This window comes from Panthera pardus, unplaced genomic scaffold (genome assembly GCF_024362965.1).
Source record: "Panthera pardus isolate Hobbes unplaced genomic scaffold, ASM2436296v1 HiC_scaffold_21, whole genome shotgun sequence".
NCBI lineage: Eukaryota > Metazoa > Chordata > Mammalia > Carnivora > Felidae > Panthera > Panthera pardus.
The window spans coordinates 64,215,259-64,221,258 of NW_026526777.1; positions in this window are offsets into that span (position 1 = coordinate 64,215,259).

Consider the following 6,000-nt stretch of genomic DNA (forward strand, 5'->3'; position numbering starts at 1 on the left):
GGAGCCCGGGTGCCGGGAGCGGGCGGCGAGCGGACCCCACCCTCGGCGCCCCGGTGCTCGGTCCCGAGCGCCCGGCCCTCCCCGACCCTCCCGGGAGACCTGGCCGCCCGGCCCGAGAACACCTCTCGGGAGAGCCGGCCCCGCGCTCCGGGCCGCAGTCGTGACCGCACCGGGAGGACGTCTGGCCCTGGCATCGGAATTCACTCTTAAAATGACACCCTTTTTAGGGATATTAGTTTTCGTTGACTTTGGGGAAGCCATGATGTACTGCATTCACTACGAAGAAGATACCATTTCTTTCCTTTGAACTTCATGGCTCCTGAGAATATTTGCAGTGGAGACACCAGTTTTGCAAGATGGCCATAGTTTCCCATGCAACAGTCCATAAAGTTACAAAGGAAGTTTATTTTTTCTGACCCCATGTTCTGTCGCCTCTGGAACACTTTGAAAAATCCGTATTGTTTCACCACGTGGCTCTAGCCTTGTTGATGTACCTGTTTCTCCCAGTGCAAGATTCTTACTAGTGCTTCTGGCTTGAAGGATTCCTCCTGACGTGCACTTCCTTCTCTGCTTTTCCATGGCCAGACAACATTGTGAGGGTAGTCCTTCTTGTATACTATGTGTGGACAAGAGTCTAAAACGTAAGAAGAAAAAGGGGGGAGGTGGGCCAATTTTCTCCGTTGGCGAGGGAAACCTTTCCCCGACGATTCTAGAATAAAATTTGCCTTTTTAAGATACGCAGTCCACCCCACGGAAAAAAGTCCTCAATTTTCCCCATGTTTCCCAACACATCAAGAACTGATTAATAGATAATAGACTGATCCTTAATCCAGTTTACAGGATGTAAAATGGACGCCACTTATTTCCATAATTATCAGACCTCTAACAGTCCCCATCTGCAAAATGATTCTGTTAGAGGTTTCTTCCTGTAAGACACAATATTGGGTCAGAATTTTGTTCTACAGTAACCCAACCCACTTCTCATGTTGAAGAAAATAATTCCTAATGACACCAGCCCTAAAAAGTGTCTCCAAAGCTCTTACAAATATTTAACGGTGAGAGTTGCGGTGTTCTGAATTACTAATATCTCTTATCAATTTTAATTTTCATTTGTTTTTTGATTTTAACATCAACATTTTTGTGAGAACCAAATTTGTTTTACAAGCCAAACTGCCTCAAACTATTTCATCTAGTCTCACCATATTATAGTAAATCTTAGGTGGGTTACACCCTAAAATGAAGTGTTCTATAAACTACAGTGAACTACATACTCCAGGCTTTTTTTTTTTTTTTGAAAAATTAGAAACTTTTATTTCTGCTCTACTTTGCTCTTCTATAGTAGTTTCATAAATTTCTATAAAAAAATCATGTCAGCTTTTATAATAGAATTATTATAGAACTATTTAAATAGCATTGTTCTTTCCCCCATACTGTGCCATCATGAAATTGGCAGAATCTGACAATTAACGATGTGATGGTACTCCATGCGGAGCGTATGCTAGATTTCTCCTCTTCATTGTCCTCACATGGCAATCATACCGGGAGCAGAGCACGGTTCGTCCATGGGAATGAATGTCCCTCTTAAATTTTGGAGAGAAAGCCCTCCTTCTGTATTAAGCCAGATATTCTCGGGTAACATCTCTCAGAAGTAGTAACTTAGGCATCTTAAGAAAAGTCTAGGGGCGCCTGGGTGGCTCAGTCGGTTAAGCGGCCGATTTTGGCTGGTCTCACGGTCCGTGAGTTCGAGTCCCGCGTCAGGCTCTGCACTGACAGCTCAGAGCCTGGAGCCTGTTTCAGATTCTGTGTCTCCCTCTCTCTCTGACCCTCCCCCGTTCATGCTCTGTCTCTCTCTGTCTCAAAAATAAATAAACATTTAAAAAAAATTAAAAAGAAAAGAAAAGCCTGGGTGGCTCGTTTGTTAAGTGTCCCACTTCCGCTCAGGTCAAGATCTCTCGGTTTGTGAGGTCAAGCCCCGCCTCGGGCTCTGTGCAGACATCTCAGAGCCTGGAGACTGCTTCGGTTTCTGTGTCTCCCTCTCTCTCTCTCTGCCCCTCCCCCACTTGTGCTCTGTCTCTCTCTCTCTCTCTCTCTCTCTCTGAGAAATAAACATTACAAAAAAAATTGTTTTAAAAAGAGAAAAGTCTTTACTCTTCTTGACCACCAATGACTAAATTAGATACTGAGAGCTATTTCTTAGTATTTCCGCCATTTAAAGGGAGTTACTTAAACTGGAAGTACATTTAAAATTTCAGGACAGCAGCTACCACTTCTCTGTATAAAAAGGGTATCTTGTCTCCAGTGTCTAGGATCGGAAATGGAAATGGCACAAAGTACGCACAGAGTAAGTGTTTGTTGAATAAATTAATGAGTGCATGAATGAACAAATGAAAAATCTGTCCGCTATGTCCAGTTTATACAATACTTGCCTCCGGGATGGCTTATTGGCAAGATCACGAATGCACTTTGGAGACTTGCAGACCTGTGTTCAAATCCTCTCTCAGAAGAATTTATGTGTCCAGCAAGTTGCTTAACTTTCCTAAGCCTTAATGTCTTCATTTGTGAAGTGACAATTACAACTGCTTCAACGGCTTATTATGAGAATTGAATGTGATGAAATATTAGATGGTATCTAAAATGTAGTGAGTAGACAGTAGGCTAAAATTCCGTTATCCTCAATGGGAATATGTTCATTAACATAACACTAGCTGCTATCACAAATAAATACAAAAATCTACCCTGGCACACAAGTGTATTTCTCATCCATGTTAAGTTCTGAATGCGAGCAAGTCTCCTTTACACATTTATTCTTAAAAATGCTGGGGGCCCATGTTTCTTCCATGTTAGGGTTTCGATACATTCAGTGCATAATCAAGACACCAAACAGGCAGAAGAGGGGAAAGAGTGGTCAGAACTCTCCGGAGCCACCTACCTATAAGGCAGGCCATGAAACAGAGTCTAGCCCAGGATAGAAAAAAATAAAAAAGGAGGAGGAGGAGGAGGGGAAGGAGGAATAGTTTTGATGAACAGCCAGCCAGTCTCTCCCACACTTGGTTTCTGAAGTAACCATGTTAAATCTACAGCTCTAATTAATGAATAGAGCAATTTCCAAAAGAGCATAGTTTTTAAATCTAGGTGTAAGTAGCAAGAGAGTCTGTTGCAATAGTGATTAGTATGAATTGTCTTTTTCAAAGCTGTCTCTCTTAAGGTGTAGGTCAAGTGTTCGTGTTAGTAACACATGAGAATATGTAAGGAACGGATGTCACCAATCTGATGCCACAAAACTGGGATGCTTAAAGCCCTCCACAATCTCGCTCTTATTTTCTTGTCAGATTTTCTCTCCCTTCTATATTCCTGAACATGAATGAACATCTTTTCATTCATATTGTCCTTCTCCGTCTTAGCTAAGTCTCATAGCAGCTGAAGCCATCTCTGGACGTTACGTGTAGTCTTTCAGGACACTTGAGCCACAGAAAGTTACTGAACACAGGAAAATAACTAGAATTCATGATCTAATTCCAAAGCAACAAACATACATAATTATTATTCCCAGCTGTGGGGGAGAATCAAGGTAAGCAATAAAATTAACACATCCATATTGTCTTCCCAGAACCTCATTTTAGGATGTAATTTTAACTTCCCGAGGGGGTGTGCACCTCTCACTGTTTCTGAATCTGCTTTGGGGAGACTGAACTTCTCAGCTAGCCACGAAGTACCGACAGTGAAAAATTTCCAACCCTCACCAAGGTAATCACCTCAACCCTTTCTGAGGTTGTCTCAGGCAGGTGCAGTTCCATTCCAGGCAGTGTGTCCATCCATTAAAACACAGCTTCTCCTGCTAATGAAAATACTTTCAGAATCAGCCAGAATGTTTCGAATCTATTCCTGCCAATTCCCCCACACACATGCCGCAAAGTCTTTGAATGGTTGACTTTGTAATATGTCATTAGATAGCACTGGCTTGCTTTTTTTTTTAGTAGGAGCAAATTCAGTCTCAGAATTTTTGTCTGGACCTTTAGTTCCTAGACAGAACTATGGCCACGTAAAGTTGCAAACACCATCTCAATTTGGAAATTAGATTTTAATCAAAACACTGAATTTGATGTAGAATTCGAGCCTTCTTTAGGCGGGAAGGCTGTAGTGGGGACAGCAGGCAAGTTCAGCTTCTCTGTTTCTCCATCTGGTTTTCCTCTCCCAGCCCGCAGGTCGGTCTTTTGGTGAAGGACCGAACGGTCCTTTTCCAGCGCTACCCTGCTACCCATGTGAGCCAGTCTTACACTCTCTCCGCCTGATACACAGAACCAAGCAATCAATTTTGCGGGGCCCAGTGCAAAATGAAGATGCTGGGCCCCCTGTTGAAAAAGAATTCAGAATTTCAAGATGGCAACAGGCAAACATTGAGCTACCTGTGTAGAGGTGTGCACAGGTCACACATCCCTAACGCTGCTGGCATGTGTTTAAGGCCAGGGGCTCTTTGGAGAGTCACATCTGGGCTCCTCTAACTGCAACCCCTATGACAACAGTGATGCACGTATTCCTTCAGCTGGCTGTTCCTCAGGACCTCTGGCTTGTGTTTTCTCAGCACTATGGGAGTCTCCCCTACAGGAGTTCTCTCACCCTCAGGCAGGTCTCCTGGGCGGGACTCAAGATGGCACCAGGCCAGGTCTCTTTCCCCAGGGACTTTATCTGGGCCAAGGGACACACTCATACACACTTTGCTCTGCAGGCCACACTTTCTGTCTTGGTTCTGCCACAGAATCAGTTGGGAAGCCTGTTTCCCAGGTTCCACAGAATCCCCTCATTGCAGGGAACACACCCTACACTCTCCACTGATCCCATGGCAGCCCCTGGCATGAGCTGAAGAAACACCCCCGACCCTCTCCCCAGTAGAGATGGTGACCTCGGCTTTCCCTAGTCTAATCCCTTCACAAATCTCTCTCTCAAATTTTCTCTGCTCTTTTATATTGATTCTTAAAGTAAATGAGAGCATTTGAGTTATGGAATAGACTTTGAGCTATTTCCTTCATGATGCTTACCTAACTTGAAATTTCATGATTTTCGTGTTTTGGGACCTTAGTGAAAACTTCAGTTTTAAATTCCTGTGGTACAAGTATTTTCTGTCTGTGGTACAAGTATTTTCTGTTGTTTCTTATTTAGGCATGTGCTTATGGGCTCACATGTATAAAAAAATGATCAGCTATTGCCAAAAAAATATATGAAAGCTAATGGGTGTTCAAGGCACAAAATTAATTGAAATAGTATCTTCTTTACATTTGTTTATATTTCTTTTGTTTGTTTGTTTGTATTTCTGTTTGACAAAATATGTGACACAACACATTGCCTTTTTCATAGATCATTACCTACATCGATGATATTAAATATTTAAACTCTTGCCTTGGTTAATTTCTCAAAATTGAACTCAAAGAATTTTAAGTTGAACACTGTGAAGTTTTATCTCTAAAGAGCCTACAATATATAAACATGCTCCCAAAAACAAAAATAAAAATATGGAAGTACAGTTGGTACTGAATGTTGGTCACTTGGATGAAGGTTATATTGAGCCATGAAAACTTCTGGATACAGGCATTAAGTTCAGATGGATTTTTCTTTTTAAATAGCATAAGACTGCCTTGATTTTTCTTTAATGCCTGTGATTACCAAAGAGGAGTTACCTTCCTTTGTTCTATATCAAAGTATAAACAATTTAGGAAATGATGGACTTTGCAATAAACAGTTATTATCCACCACATATAAACTCAACACCCAGAAAACAAATAATCCATTTAAAAAATGTGCAGAAGACATGAACAGATAATTCTCCAAAGCAGGCATACAGATGGTCAACAGACAGATGAAAAGACACTCAACATCAGTAGTTATCAGGAAAATGCAAATGAAACTACAATGAGATATCATCTCACACTTGTCAGAATGGCTAAAATAAAAAACACAAGGAACCACAAGTGTTGGTGAGGATGTGGAGAAAGGGGGACCTTCATGCAC